General features: G+C 35.7%; 1 protein-coding gene across 3 annotated transcripts in view; it reads left to right on the top strand.

Moving 5' to 3' along the window:
- Positions 1-17282, top strand: part of LOC126853268 (serine/threonine-protein kinase 26) — an 85181-nt gene that overhangs the window by 3717 nt on the left and 64182 nt on the right. Inside the window, exon 1 of one of the 3 annotated variants that reach the window (XM_050598866.1) lies at positions 14137-14225. The exons of the other annotated variants lie outside the window; for them this stretch is intronic. The gene's annotated coding sequence lies outside the window, so the exon portion shown is untranslated. Of the gene's footprint in view, positions 1-14136; positions 14226-17282 lie in introns of those variants that run through there. 3 annotated transcript variants of the gene reach the window in all.

Here is a 17282-nt window from a genome sequence, read left to right as displayed (position 1 = left end):
TCATAAATATCGTTTCTATTCTTCTTATCAACTTCTACTTAAAGTAGCTTCGGTTAACACACGCGAGTACTTCTTATCGCCACGTTGTTCTCCATCCGGTTTTATCGTATATGTATAAAAGCGTGCACGTGGAATGTGTACAATATACCGTTATTATGTGGAACGACGATCGATGAAATTTCGACGGTGTTGTTTCGAGTTTCTTTTTTAGGTCACCGCGTGCACGTAATTCGTGTAAACAAGTTCAATAATACCCAAGCATCGTTGTTGTCTCATAACAACTTTTTTCATTAAATCGATATTTTGAACAACTTATTTTGCGAACATTTTTTAAATTTTGTTTAATTCGTGTTTCTCTTTCATATATTCTCTATTATATAAATAACTTTTGCTTACATCTAAAAATTTCTTCCCGCGACTCTAGCTTTATCGCATGTAAAATCAGATACAATTTAAAATAGTGTAAGAAAGAAGAATACGTGCATAAAATTCCTCAAGAATTATATGTATTCTCATACTTGAAATGGAATAATTTTCTGTTAAAATCTAGTTCAAAAATCTAGTTTGAAAATCAAGAATAAATTTGATTAAAATCTAGTTCGAAAATCAAGATGGGAAATTTTATTTTTATGTATGCCGCTAAATCGCTTTAAAGAAAAATCGCGTGACTGCGATCGCAAGCTGTATTAGCGTTACGTAAGATCCGCGCGTTACATGGTATTTAATGGCTTGCATTTCCTTGGAGGCGCGCGTATGATATAGGCCGGATGCGACGGGACACGTCCTAGATGCATCGACGTACGACCGAGACCGTGGGCGAGCAGATAGCTCGGAATCGAACTATGGAAATTGACAAAGGCGGGCACATCCGTGATTAAACCCGACGCTTGCGCGCGGACAATGCACCATTGTACTCTGTTTCCAGGTGCGTAGCCTCCGCTTCCTGGTTTAAATTAAAATTTCCCATTTACCGTCCTCTATTGCCGCGTGGCGCATCGATAGCGTATTGATTTATTTTTTTACGTACATCGAGACGCCGTATATGTCTTACAAATTATAACACGGTCGTAAATTTTGTGGCCATGTGCGAAATGCGTGTATCAATGTTCTTAATTTTTTTGTTTTTGTTTTAAAAATGAATTATACTCACAGAGTGTGATTTCGTTAATGCTCGTACTACTTTCGACGATTTAAATCACCGATGTTGATATGTTTTTAAAAAAACGATACGCGGCAATCATTATGGTTTTTCTCAGCAATATCTACGCGTCTCGCGCTTGGCTGCGGTCCATTTTATTCCCGATAAAATATACGCGTTGCCGAAAAGAAAACAGCATCTGCACCTTACTTAGTACGCTTTTGGAAGGCGTTGGTAGAAATAGTAACGCTGTCAGCCAAACCCGAACTCACCAAAATTGCTGAATAAAGGCCGTTCTATAAGTCGATCCCGATTTCTAGACCGAGTAAATCTTTTCTCTCGACTCTCGACTATATAATCTTCGTATAATGTTGCTGCCGATTCTAAAAAAGACCGACCGTAGTACACAGTCATCTCTTAAATCTTCAACTACAATAGCGAGTCACTCTATTTGCAATCAAAGGGAAAAGAGCTATTTTCTATTCATCTTTAGAAGATGAATATAAAGCTTAAGTAAAGTCGAAACTCTTTGACATAGTGTTATCAATCTTTTCAGAGATGCATTATTTATATATGTTGTAATACAGTGTGTGTTTGAAAAGTAACCATACATCATTTTCAAGTATTAAAAAAAAAAAACATTTATTAAACATTATTAGCAAATTAATTTTTTTTTTCACGAAAGATGTGATTTCCACGATCATTAATTTTATTATCAAAAATCTTTTTTAATACTTCTGGTGATATGCCTTTGATGAAAAAAATTAATTTGCTAATATGTTTGATAAATGTTTTTTTCTTAAATATTTGAAATAGGGGTGTATAATGTATAGTTAGGTATATAGCGTATAGTTACTCTCTGAAGACCTTATGCATACACATCTGGTAATTGCAAGTTTGTGTGCGAGTCCTTTCTAGATACTTAAATTATGATTAAGTAATCCCTTCGAGTATTTCCTATTCTGCCAGTTCACTGAAATCTAATTATCAAAGACAACAGTAATTTTCATCCAAAAGATGTATATTTTTATTTTCACATCTTTTACATACTTATATTAAAATTTAAAAAATGATAAGAAAATAATAAGAAAATATTATGAAGGCTTAAAAAAATAAGAATAATCATTATTTTGCCGAAATAAAAATCTTTCAAAATTCAATCTACTTTGATATAATATTGTGAAATTGCTGCGATATTTGTAGCAATTTTTCCTCTCTGTGGCCATGTCGGGATAACAGCCGCTAAAACTCACCGACCGGACAGAAAGAATATCGCGCAACGGGAATATTTCGGGACGTTGTATTTTCCGGAAGAACTTTTGTATTGGAACACAGGGTGGTGCGCAGGAATTAAATCACGGTGAATTGCGCGATGGTTCTGTTCGGTCGTAAACGTCACGAATGCGCGCGTGGACCCTCGTAAAGCGAAGCGCGACTGCGAGTAGGTCGTACATATATGTGTGTGCACGCGTGAATACGTATAAATACCGCGTTTGCGCTTACGTTTATCTATGGTCGCGAGCATATGGTGTCTGTAACCGCGCCCGCATGTGTACGTAAATGATAATGCTGTCGTACCTCTAACAGCAGATGCCTTCGATGTATTTAATGCAGGGGTGAGGGAGCGTGGTGCGATGCTGATATCTGGCGTGGTGTTGCAATACGCGACGTTAATCTCGGAGTCAATGTATCGCGCTGTGAAACTTCGTTAGTACGTCGAATTGATTACGGCGAGGGGGGCGTGGATAAGAGAGGTCGCGCGCAGAGATGCCTGCAACGACGTCTGGCACGTCGTAAGACAGAAACACGTTAACACGAGGCGAATTATCGTAAAAGTGGATGAGATGTGTTTTTGTGACATATAACTAAACTCTGGAATGTGCGATTTTGTAGCGATGCACTCAATTACTTTCGAGGAGGCTGCTTTTCTTTACAAGTATTTCTTTGCAAGTTTAGCACGCACGAGGCAACATCCAGATAATTGATAAACAAATATATATATATATATATATATATATATATATATGTCACGTAGATATTTCACAATAATAACAATCTTCTCGATGGTTATTATTGTGAATGTATTACGGTATTAAATTAACTTTCTAATTTCTGCATAGGATTAATACGTAACTTCTCAATCGTGTTGACATTATGAGACGAGATTTTATTTTGCTTTGCAGAATTTTGATATAAAAATTTTTGTAGCCGTGCGACATGAAAAGGAAATCGTAATTGTAAGGATGCTGCTCGGTGATCCATGACGGAAAACTGAAAATTTAACGCAGAACTATCACATTTGAAAGTAACTTAAGTAGCTGGTTTACCCGTTCGGCCGTTTACGCGATCGGCGATAGGCAAATGCGAGCTTCACGCCCGATAGATTTTCGTACCAACTAGTATATATGCATACTATGTAGTCTACATTTTTTAACACCTTTCCGAAATTATCGCTATTGATGTCGCTAGCGGTTGCATAATGATGTAAAGACATGACGACCAAAAAGCCCGCGTAACAGGTTTTCGTCTATGGTGAAAGGAAATTCCGATTCCGACGTGGCGATACACGTTCATACGAATCAAGATGAAACTCTATCTAACATAAGACGGAAAAAGAAACTGACTCGTAACGATGAAGCACACAGTTGCTTGGCATATCTGCCTTGATCAAATGAAAAGAAAAATGTAAGCAATGGGAAGATGATAAAAGATGTTCGTATTTTTTTAATAATTTTCAATTTTGCAAAATCTTTTTTATATTATATAAAAATAATCATACGTCGTTGCTCTTTCTCTCTTACGATTTTCGAAGCATTAACTTAACTTGTCACGGTTCTAACTAATGACTTTAACAAGTATAAAGTTCAGCGTAAAAATTTCAAGCATAACGGCGAAGTGAAAAAAAGAGATGTTATACGAGATCCCTCGTTTTTCCCTAAAGTGACCTTTGAAAATTCCCTCGGAGCATCGACTTTCCGCGCTTAAGTTTGCCTTCTCACTTCGTCATCGCTGCTCTTTGAAACTTCTGTTGAATCGCGCTTCCATCCTTCCACTTGTCTTGAGTGCGCACTTGAACCTCTTACTCGATCGCGGTTTCTTATCGCGACGCTGCCATTACTTCCCTGTTCTTCGTCTTGAAATTCCTCGTGGCTAAAAAGTTCGATTCGTAAAACAAATAAAACTCTGATTCGTTGGAGATCAAGGGCGAGCCGGGAAATTTATCACGTTGCTCCGAAATTCCGATCTGTGATTGTGGGTATATTTATGGAATTTGCTGGATCGTGTGATACTCTGAAAATATCTCGCAATCGAGCATAAACTTCATCATGCTCCGTTTATTTTTCTCTCGAGATAGAGATTTAATCGTAATTATTATTTTATTTGAAATTTAACTTATCTTTGTAACGTAAATTCGAGGTAACTTAACTTTGACTGTGAAGAGGTAGGTATTTATATAGCGATAGAGTAATCCATTTATAGTTATATATTCAAGTCTCGTTACACAGAAAAGTATTATAAACAATACCTATAAATCATGACAACACGTTTAGCCTGGCAACTGTTTTCACGCAAACTTTTATCAGCACGAAAGTATTCGTTAATACTGCGGAAAGTTCTGAACTCGAACTTTATTTATGGAATGCATCGAAGATTGAAAAACAATACAGTTTAAAAGTTTAAGCTCGTAAAAGCGATGTATTTATATACGTTGTAATACGATGCATTTAGATTTTTTTTTTTTGTAATAACTCGCAAAAAATATAACATGTTACTCTCGTCTATGTAAGTGATTTATCATTTATAATTAATAACTATTTATTATGATGGAAAGTATTATTTGCTCAATTATAATAATATTGACTAAAGTATGTACATATTATAAAATAAAAGTTGAGTTTAATCACTTGAACTTTTCGCAAAATCAAAGGTATCTCAGAAATGAGTTTTATTATTGACACTACCGTTACATTAATTAATTATTATTCACGATATTTACGACGAAACGAATGTGGAATGTGAATTGAGAAATACGGAATTCAATGAAAACTGCTTTTTCGCGTATCGCTGATCACGAGATATTTAAAAAAGAATGAGCCTCCATACTCTCTCTCTGGGAGGGAGGCTCTTGGAATAATATATAGAATAAATTTGCACCTATTTAATAAAAATGATAGTAGGGCTCGCTGTTTTCGCGCACGCTCAGATTATATCGTATCATCATTGGTGGAGCGTAGAAAAAAAGAAATATATTCTTCGTGCAGGTACTCGTGGCATAATTGAATTTCGCACGAGAGGAGTTAGACGTTAATTCACGCTTTGCGCTACGAGAGGAGGCGGCGGCGGCGGATCCGCTCGCGAGGAGAGGAAAGCACGAGGAGGCAGGATCGACGTTGATTGAAATCCAACGTTCGTTCCGTAGTACCGGGTTTTATTTTCGAGATGTTCGATAGGTAGACCACCCTCGTCAGTGCTGAGCTTCGAGAGGAGAAAGGAATTCCATTATCCCAGAGGACCGGATCTCCCCGACTAGAAGCAGATACCCCGCGCGCGATCTCTTCCTTCCTTTTTTTGCCTCCCGCATCTTCGCGGATAGCCCGCCCGTTCTTTGCACGGGATACCTCATTTCCTTTATATTCACGAACCTTTCTCATGACCCCGATTTGCGATTTTGCATCCATCGCTACCGTATTCGCGAAAAGGATAAAAGCGGTCCGCCCGGTCGACTCTGCTGCTCAAACTCGGCAAATTACGCGTTCAATTTTTAGTGCCAACGAGAGCACGATCGATTGATTTCCTCCACTTCCAGGATGTTTGATTTCACGGGAATCGAACTATGCGACTGTGCCTTATTAAAGTAGCGGCGGTGCCGCTTACTGGGAGCGCCCTGATAAAGCCGATGTCGATATTTGCTAGATTGAACCGGCAGACCGGTACTCGCAAATGGGGATTGTACCCGTGTTACGCAATTAAATGCATACAAAAGCATCTGTTCAATAACATGGCTAATATCTCGATAATACTATTGTTTGAATAATATCTTATTTTATTTATTTACTAAAGGATTATATACTTTAAAGAAAGTTAGATATTAATTAAAAGTTTTATATAAAATTTGGGCACGAGTAAAGTATTAATATCGTAATATAAATCGGAGCATTTATTAAACACTAATTAACTATACATCTTAATTAGTAATTAATAGTTATTTTTACATAAAAATCAATATGTATAGCTAAAATTGTTTTCATTTCTCGAGCATATACTTAATGTTTAGCAGCTCAATTCTATTCGGAGTACTCTTCAAAAGTTTCACTATTATTTTCTGTTAGTATCATTTCCGATAAAGGCGATCGTGGTGAGAATTGGAGATTACCAGTTCTTTACTAAAAGCCACTGAATAATTCGATGTCTTATCTCGTCTCGTACTGGCACTCGCTAGATAATTAATCTCGCTAGATAAAAAGAAAATCGATTGCCTAGCATCTCGCTTGGAATCTTCTGTTGCATTATTTCACATTCGTGGCGCCCCATCGAGCAATCTGCTCGAAAAAATAACTTTGGAATATACTTCTGTATTCTTTTTTTCCTCCCTCTACATTTTATATTTTTAAACCTTTGCGATTGATGTAACACACAGATCCTCGCAATCATATTTAAAAAAAATTATGCAGCTTTAATTAGTCATTTTACGATTAAATTATTTGTTATTAATAATTTAATCATGCGATTATCAATATTGTCTGATGCAAATGAATGCACAAACGCGCGCGAATCGTACGTGTGACGGATTTAAAGACAAAAAAGCACCGTTTCACGTTCTACAAAGAAACGCACGTGTCGCGATGATCTACTTTCGTTGATATTTCGGATGGATATTTTGACGCCCGCATTACACACTCGAGGAATGACGAAGTATCCACAAAAATGTAGAATTCGGTCGACCGATAAAAAATGTTCCAAGTAGTATATTGCGTCGCTTTTCGAGCGTGTTGCTTTCTAACACATTCCACTTTTGAGATGTTTTTCGGTAGGAATGTTGTCGCATTTTGATAAGCGGGCCGATTTGAATATCGAAAACCGAATTCTTAGCAAATATGGCGAAATGCGTTAATTTACGAGGCACGCGTGAAATGTTTACTCGTTTTGATAATGTATGTGATGGACAATTAAATAACCTCAGGAAGCCGGCGAATTCGTGCGAATTTCAAAAACTTTCTAAAGTATTTTATATCATTAAATAATAATATGTGAAATAATTATAGAACGTTAACGTATTTCCTGAATGATTTTATGTAGTCGATCATATTAAAATAAATTACCAAATCACATCCAATCCCGAAGCAACATATGAATGTATCAATACGTAACGACTTCCTAATTACATATAATTTTTGCAAAATACATATTTCATTGTGTATTTAAATTGAATTTAAAAGCGATTATTTCACATATTTATATTAATATAATGCAATCGTATCTGTCCATGGTAGCGTGAACTGCGGAATGTCTGTTGTATAACAGATGGCTTGAGGGAATGCGATAGATTTCTTTCCGTATTTTTTAGCGCTGCGCCGATGAAGCTGTAAAACAGCGTTGTCATGTCGGATACGAAACAGTGGTCGTGAGGCGTGGAAGCAACGGTACCCGTTCTCTCTCGGAATATTTTCTTAGAGAATAAATTCCATTGTAAAAGTCCTCTTCTTTGATGCCAATAGTATCTTGAAATAACTCGCATATTCGACACATCAGTTACGTATGGTATTCATAGTACATTGACCTTTTCAATTAAATCTGATAAAATAATCGCCATTTTTCATAATCACATCACATAGCGAGATTATAAAGATGCTTATCTTACTATATATTTAATTTTATATTTGTGACAACTAGAGCAAATAATAATATGTACCGTTTATATCAAGTTAGAATATGTTACATTTTATCTTTTAAATTGAATTATGATAATAGAAAAGTGAATACTATAAAAAATACGAAAATATTTTTGTTCTATTCAAATTATCTTTGTTAAAAAATTGATCGAGATTAAAGCAATAAATTAGTACTTAATTATGTGGTATATATTTTCGAATTTGATTTTTCATAAGTGTGCCAAATTAACGAATTATTCAAATTTCATAATTTTTTTCCTAATTTTCATTAATTTTTACATGAAATCTTGAATCAGGAAAATAATTGAAATAAATCACGATTTTTTTATATCAATGTAAGATATATTATACTTTTTATATATTATGAAAACTTGCGATCTCCGATAAACAAGCTGATAAAATAAGGAAAAAAGAGATAAAAGGATGATGATTTCATTCTTTAGAGAATGGAGATAGAAAAGAGACGAACAGGTGGTTGGAATAAATATGATAACGTTAGAACGCATATGATAACGTTCCGCTTTTGCTCTAATTTTAATTAGCAGCGTTGCCGCATTCTCGTCATTGTCTGTTTTCGCAATAAAATATGCATAATGTACCATATGATTGTTCAACAAGATTAATTCCGTCAAATATAATTTATTAGTTCAAAATGTATGCATATTTCTTTTTTTTTTTTTTAATTATAAACACGATTAATTGTGACTAATTCGCGATGCGTTCAGTTTTTCTAATTATTTTATAGTATATAAAATGCTTTACACCCTAGCTTGTATTATAAAACGTTATATCGAACTCACACCTACGACGTAACATTTTTATTATGAGACACGTGGAGACACGGTCGGGTGGAACATACGACGAGCGAAGGTCCTTGCCCCAGGACGCGGCGGTTGGCCAGACGGTCGATGGCCAGGGTAACAACCGAAGTAGACGGTACAGTTTGCTTCCCTACACAGGGATATTCTACCCTTCTATACAGGCTGACTCAGTTGTGCCGAAATTGGACCCCAGACGAACTGTCTCAGTCTTTCCTATTCCCATCTCGATGTCATGAAGTTTCGCGGCGTTAATAATAATATTACATTTTGCTGTAAATTAACTAATAAGTTTGTTAAATAAACATATGCCTTTATGATTGATATCGATCTTTGTACGTTTGAAAAATTTAATCAAAAGATAGCAATCTCTCTAAGAACGTGGTAATCGATATCTCGTAATGCTACTTTTGTCCTTAGAAACGGATTGTCTTTGAAGATAACGGTGACATAAAAAAACGTTAGGAGATAAGTGTCTTTAATTAAGAAGACCTTTAATCAAACAGTTTCGACAGAATTTCGTATTGCTGAAGAGCTCAAAGACAGACAGGGACGCAAATGCAGCACGTATTATAAATTTGATTGAGCATTACCGTCTTACTATTATGCACATGGCGCTCGTTAACGAAGACAAATAAATTTCGCGAAAGTCAACAGTTTGCTTAATTGTCGCGCTTAATGAGAAGGGGTTAGGTAGAGAAGTAAATAATTTATTATTTAACTCCTATATTATTAATTTTTAAGAAGAGAAGTTAAATAATTTTAAAATAATAAATTAAATTGTAATTTATTATTTATAATTATTGTGCAATTGTGTAATTTATTATTTAAATAAACAATAAAATAAAATAATTAAAATACAAAATTATTATATAAATTATTAAATTATTAAATTATTATAAAAAATTATTATATAATTTAATTATTTAATTATTATTGTATCAAATTATATAAAATTAAATAAAATATATAATTATAATTAAATAAAAAAAAATAATTTAAATTAAAAAATAAAAGTAATATAATAATAAAATTTTAATTTAAATTATAATTTAAAATTTATAATTATAATTTATTATTTACAATTCTTGTGTACAATAACGTGTAATATTATTTTTGTTTGTCGCTCTTTTTTTCTTATCAATTTGCACCAGGATGTTAAATTAGCAGCTTCTCGGTAGATCTTTTTCATCGGAGGTATATTTCTGGCTTCCTTAAATATCTCGCAATTCGCTCATTTACCAGCACTACGTAACGCCGCGTAAATTCTCCTCCTTATGCAAACGCAATTTATCTCGGTGATAAAAGTCTTCGAGTCTATCGATCCCTAGCGTGATGTGTAGATGCTTTTACTCGAAACGACTTTATAACGACGTGGCTGGAGACGCGAGCGTAAGGCCTCGTAATGCCTCGTATATCCTCGAAACCACTCGTGGGCTAACGAAAGATCATGCATTTTGATCGTCACGTTTAAAGATATCACAGCACTTTAGCTCAACCTTTTCATAATCGCGTTGCGTTGTACATACCTGTGCGGTGTACAATCGTAAAAAATCGTAGCAAAATTCTAGCCAGCATCTGCTATCTATCACGTAGAATTGTCGCGTTGGAAGCCTAAGTGCGATAAGCAACTTTACAACGTGTGATAACAGATAACACATGATTCTTATATCATAAATATATTAAAATTTTGCTTTTCTCTCAAAATAATGAAACATAAAATATTAAAACATAAAATATCAAATTTTAAAACATGTAATATAAAATATAATATAAAATATTAAAACATAAAATATAAAAATCGCCGAAGATTTTTTGCTTGGTTTAACTACGGTCTGAAACATTGCGTGATAGTAATATAAAGATAATGAAAGATACAAAATATATAGAGTACAAACATTGAGTCGTTATAAAAGAATGATATAGCTCCTTTCCTCTCCCCTCAATTGCAGATTATAGGCCGCTTATATATACAGAAAAATGGTTGCTAATGTCGGTAAAACTTATAATTTTGTAATTTACAAAGTCGTTAACACAAAGGAGAACACCGGAGATATGCGTCGTCTGGTGAAACAAGCTTTACAGCTTACATCGGTTGGCATGAAAATATATTAAGCTGGTGATGGCATAAGGGACGATTATCCGTATCGCGCACTGGGTTGGCGGAACGCGAGCGTGAATCATAACGCGGAGACGACACATACTCCGCAAGTGGCAACGATAAGGCGCGATATCGGAGAGACTTTCACGTGTCGCGCAATGCTGCGCGTATCATAAACAACATCACGTTGCAGTTTTGTATTCGCGGAACAAAAAGAGATCCGCTTGTTGCAGTGATACGCTCGGTTAGACCTGTGAAGATCCCGTCTGCGAGAAACGGGACGAATCTGAGAAGTCGCGATTGTCACTCGCGTTGATAACGAGCATGTAACGAGAGAATATGGGAAAAAGACTGAGAGGAATCCTTGCACGAATTCACATTTGGCTTGGTTAATCCGGTTGCGTAGAGTTTCTCCGAAAATACAATGGGATTTTAATTGCTTGATGTTACGCGTCATGTTATTTATATTATAAAGTAGCTTATATTACCGTATTTATTTAAGTGCAAGTATGCACTGCGCAATATAATGCTCTCTTGGTGTTTATCTACGTCTCTGCGTATTCTGTTATATATACCTGTATTCTAGTGCACGTTTACTTGCGTTTGGTGCTAAGTTCGACAAACACGCTCGACGTAGGTCATAAAAGCTACCGTGTCGACTTTAATGTGCCGTTAAGAATTAATTTTTTTCTAAAGACATCTATTTTCTGCATAAATAAGAATTAAATTACTTTGATTACGAGCTTTAATTATATATTTATTTTCAAATTTTTACGATTGTCATTGTCTAATTTATCAATTTTCGACGCCAGCCATTTTAATTAACCATTAGTCAGCACTTTATCGTTAGTATTTGATCACAGCCAAGTTTCAATTACTACAACAGGAGCATACCATTTTCGCCCACTGTTTCCCTCGTTAATTCTCGAACAAGCAACATGGCGCTTGTTTTTATTTCCTCGCATTTTCGGACGCATCCCACGGGCAATTAATATTTTAACCATCGCTGTTCATGCACGCTGGAAATTCAGGAGCAATGTTTACGCTGTACGTTGTATATAGCGTTCGTCCGACCGATTAAAATTCATGGACAAGTTTGGTAGTGCGTCGGGAAAAACCGAAAAAGAGAGAAGCGAACGGCGGTGACTATTATTACCATCGTTATTCTCTCATTTCCCAACCCGAGCGAGCTTTTTCGCGGGCCCTATAAAACACGACGACAGAATGGATACGTGAATGCACTACCGCGAAATTGTCTCGCGACTTAAGCGCGGACTGATTCGCTCTGCATTTAATTACTTCCACGGTATTTTTAAGCAGGATTATGCTGATTTATGACGTGATATTACCTGCCGTCGACTTTGCCCTTAATTCGAAATTCCTGCGTACGCGACGAGTCAAATATCATAGCGTTCTCGTGCCAATGTCGATTTGCCAGCGAATTGCAAAAGTTACTCAATCATAATTAATTAATGTAAATGTAAAATACGCGCGAAATTAAGTCTAAATTAATGAAATATTCTCTAATTATATTATATATAATATTTTTCTCTTTTGTCTGTTACAGGTGAGTTTTCTTTAACAAATCTGTGTGATATGGCCGAGGGTGAGTGTACATAATATATTGTATGTATTATGTATCTTTTGTGAAACATATCAAATTATGCAAGAAAGTACGCAGCAGTCTTTACTGCTTTCTTACTCAAGTTTTTATTTCCGAAATACGTTAGAGACATATTTAAAATGTAAATTATAAGAAACATATATCAACGCATTTTTTCTATTGTCTTTCTTTTCGACTTTCTCTTGTATAACATCGCGACGTAAGCTAGAGATTCGAAAATATTTTCTTTCCAGTCTGCCGCGGCGAGCTTCTATTTTCATAAATTCCGTGCCCCAATGGTATTCTTTATTTTGCACGCATGCTCGTAGAAGCATTTGATATTAGAAACTATAAGAGAAAATTAGTTTCTCGAACGCACTAAGCTTAAAAGCCGCTTACTTTGTTTTACGCACATTTCTAAGTGACACTTGGAAAAGATTTTAAATTTTTAATATAGAGTCCGATGCGTTTTTTCCTTGTCGTCCATAAGATTAAATACGAGAGTGTGTCCTAAAGAAAACTTTTGCCATGAATTCGGTAAAATTGAGATTCGCGATTCTATCTTAAATTGAGATTACCAAATGTTTCTTTGTAATGAGTTATCGCGCTATTTCGATACTTTTTATCTCCGCGCAAAAATCGTATTGTAGCATAGCTCATTAATATGCGCTTGAAGTGAATATGTTAGCGGTGCGATAAGGTCACTGCTTGCAAAATCGTTTGTTTATATTCGCGCGGTGACATTCACACACAAAGGAGAATCGATCGGCGATTAAAAAGTACGTGTAAAAGAAATATATGTAAAAGAATAAATAGAACCGACTATATATCGGTAACGGTCGCAATTGGATTTTCGTAAAGATCTCGTGGATCACGGTAATCGCGATGATTTCTACAGGTCGGCTCTCAGACTGCGTAATTCCGAGAAGTTTGACCGACAACTAGTAACCGCAACATCGACCAATGAGAGAAACGAAACTTGATTCCACGGGATTACGCTACTGGAGCCGAGAATTAGCCTCGGAAAGCGTAACGAGCTCAGCCGTTCCACTAAATGAAATCATGTAAATTGTATTGTATATTTTGTATTATATTTTATTTTAATGATGTTTTTATAGAAATTCTCGAACAGCAAGAAAGTTTTGAATAATGAATTCTCATTTACGCGCGCATATCTAAATCTATGAACAAAGAATCCAATTAAGTTTGATAATATTTGACACCATGTGTCACATAGAGAAGAAAAATACGTAAATTGATACCGAACACATTTCTATTCGCAGGTGATATTATTTCACAAGGAATGATTGAGGCAATCATTAAGGGAATGTTATTAAACGCGATCGCGATAATCGGTAGCACAAGCGTGACTCGTTTCTTTAAACACGAGAGTCAAGTGGGTATTGTTCGCTCTCCCGATAAATTCGAAACGAGCGCAATAAGAGGTGACCGCGCGCCACTGTTATTGGTCACGCGACGTGTCACCACCGGGCGATAATTCATGCCCGCGTCGATGTGTAAATGCGAGACGTTCGTATTTCTCTAGCGCTCAGCGCGACTCGCGATAGTTACGAGGTAAACGTGCCACGAGTATCAAGGAATTTTCCTGATTTTCCGTTGAGGTTCATTCGAGCGGGCGATCGCGAAAAGAAACGTATCTCTTTGATACTTACAGGTAACGGTTCCTCGTCGTTGTAAGATTTATAAATAAAGGCGAGCGCCTTGTGCGAAGGGCTTCTCCTTCTTTGCTTACCGCGCAGCAACCGACTATTTCTGCGAAACAAAGGATGTAGGATTTATAGTGCTGGCTTTTATAAGGCGTAATAAGGGTGAGGTAGCCGCGTGTGAGGAGAAAACGCTGCCTGGAGAGAATTTTTCCCCGTCGAAAAAAGATGCAAGCATCCGATTTTTTTTGTTTGTCTATCGCGGCATTTCTCCGTGTTAGTTCGTAAACTAAACTCGGAAGTTAAAAGAAAATAACAAACAATGTATCGTATATAACATTATGCTATGTGTGGCATTAATCAAGATATACCCCAATTCATTTTGCGAACGAAAAAAAAAAAAATATAAAATATGTTTTAAGGCTTTATGGAGCGCGGACTGCGAAAAATTTATGTCGTCCTTTCGTGTAAAGTTCCCAGCTTTAATTATTTTGTTCGCGATATTATTTGCCACTAAATAAATAAATATATAAGCCAAGATAAGCAGTCGCTAATGATCGTTCAATTTTTCGCCGCATTCTATGTCTCCTTTTTTCTTTTTTAAATAATTAATATATTTTTCCTTGAATTTTTCTAATTGCTGTGACGAAAGACGAAGCGTAGGATAACTAAATTGCCTACGTTATCCTCATTCGCCATGCAAATCCCTCATCTACGTCGAGATCTCGTTTATTGCGACGGCCAGTCTAACGGGTGCGCGTTATGTACATAGCAGCGATGGCGCAATGTCCGCGGCACGAATTGCTATTCGTCCCACGGGAATCGTAACTGCAGCGATTATTCATCTTTCGGAAGGCCGAGCACGGAATCCCGATAATCCTAGTATGCCAAGGAACGGACACGCGAACGCAATAATTTAGAATCGGGACTTCCCCGACAACGCGGGTTACCGTTAAAAAGGATCGAAAAGATGTGGCACGTGGGCTTTCGAGATAGATATATAATATATAGACGTTGATCGTGACGTAACATCTTGATATACATATTCTAGGGAAAGTAGGCTATAAAAAAAGAAAGAAATAAATGTATTAAAATTTATTATCAATCGATTATTATCAGTATCGATTTATACACAGGAGAAAATTATTAAAGAAATTATCTGCTAATTATATATAGCATATAAAATCGATTTATATGTGTATTATAGCATTGTCCTTTACATATCAGAATTATAACAATCCGCAAACAGGTCTTACGAACTTCTGCTATTTCATCGAACTTTCCGCTGGTTGTTTTATACGTCTCCTCTGATTCACAATGGCGAGGGTAAATGAGGAAACTGTACACATTTAGTCCTGGCGATGGCTTCATAGATATTCTAGGAAAATTGACAACGGGATTTTTCCACAGGGAATCTAGAGATAGTGCTATCCGAGGAGGTCGAATTTCGAAGGTCAATTTAAGATGTTTCGGATCATTGCTTTTTTCCCCTCCCCCCCATCGCGGAAAAGGAAAATGGGAACTTTAACCCGTCTTCATTCTAACCAGACTTTTTCGAGAAGTAGATAAAAGCACTTAAAAGCGTCTATAGATCTTAGATATCTACTTATACGAAAAACGAAATATTGGAAATTTACTCAAAATGATGTAACAATTTTTAAAAGCATTTAATCGTCAATTAAAATACATAAGCAATAAAATATAATACAAGAATAATAAATTAAATATTAAGAAAATATAATCAATGAATACTTGTCGAATAATATTAAGCGTATAATAGAAAATATTCGTTGGAATGATTCTCTCTATGAATATTAATCGGCGTGATCGAGTTAACGAGAATCGATCAAATCCTCTTAGAATTATACATCGTAATACGCCGATTCATCAAAGTTTTACGCGCGAGTGCCGCTGTAATCTTTGATGGATCGGCCATTCTATATTGAGGCTCGGCTGTGTTTCCATTACAGTAAAGTCGCAACTTTCGGCGCTCAAGACGATTACGTTCTCTGACGCGTATGTGATATAGCTAGCTGGGAGAGACAAAATTGATTTTTCTCTAATAATGAAAAGGCAATTATGCGTGACCTCGTGTGTTCGGACGACGGAATAAATAGCTTCGGTAGAGTTTTTAATGGACTCTCGCACGTCGAGGGACTTGGTAATCCCCGCGCTGTATTCCGCTCTCGTTCGTCGTACCTATAGTTCCACGGGGAGCGTTAATTAACGTTAATTAATTTAACATACTTAACGTCAATCCCTCGTCTCAAGCGCGAGGGAGAGGCCGATATCCGGACGATCAGATATCCACTGCCCGTTTCTCGATTGTGATCCAAGCAAAAGCTTTAGTCTTCGTATTATCCGATCCTGTTAATGCTCTTGCTATTTCAATGGGTAATCAAGCCGAGCAATCAACATGAAAGAGAGATAACACTACTATCGATAATCGATTATCTCGCTCGCCATATATTTAATAATGTACTCTAATCGCATCTTGTACTAGTTTAGATTGGTTTATGTAAATTAAATACTTATGTTATGTAGAAATGTGTATAGATAATAATATACATATAATTTATATACTTTAATTATACGAGGAAAGTTTTTTTTATATATTAGAAATTTATTTTTTGTGAATTCTGAAGATAATGCCAATTTTATGGGAAATACACGAATACGAATTTTTTATTCATTACTTCTCTGCAATCTAAACTATATCATAGTGCTAGCCTATGATACACGCATACATTCAAGAAAAATTATCATATTTAAATTTTTGTATTACGCGCAGCACACGCTAGAGATTTACGCATAAAATTTCCATCCAATGACGATACCAAAATTTTTTTACTCGCGCCCGGGAAAGTTTCTATATAATTCGCGAATGTAAAACTTAGTTTGAACATTTTTATACGTAAAATGTAAAAAGTTAATCATCGCGAGATAGTTTTTAAACTTGCAAGTTTGTCAAGCCTTTTTATGAATATAAAAGATATAGCAAGAGAAATCTAATATATCTAAAAGATGGAAAAATATTGGAAAAGTTTAGAAAATTTTTTTTACAGCCT

The sequence above is a fragment of the Cataglyphis hispanica genome, chromosome 12 (assembly GCF_021464435.1).
Source record: "Cataglyphis hispanica isolate Lineage 1 chromosome 12, ULB_Chis1_1.0, whole genome shotgun sequence".
Lineage (NCBI taxonomy): Eukaryota > Metazoa > Arthropoda > Insecta > Hymenoptera > Formicidae > Cataglyphis > Cataglyphis hispanica.
The sequence above is the reverse complement of the archived record's forward strand: the minus strand, read 5'-3'. Positions and strand labels throughout refer to the sequence as shown.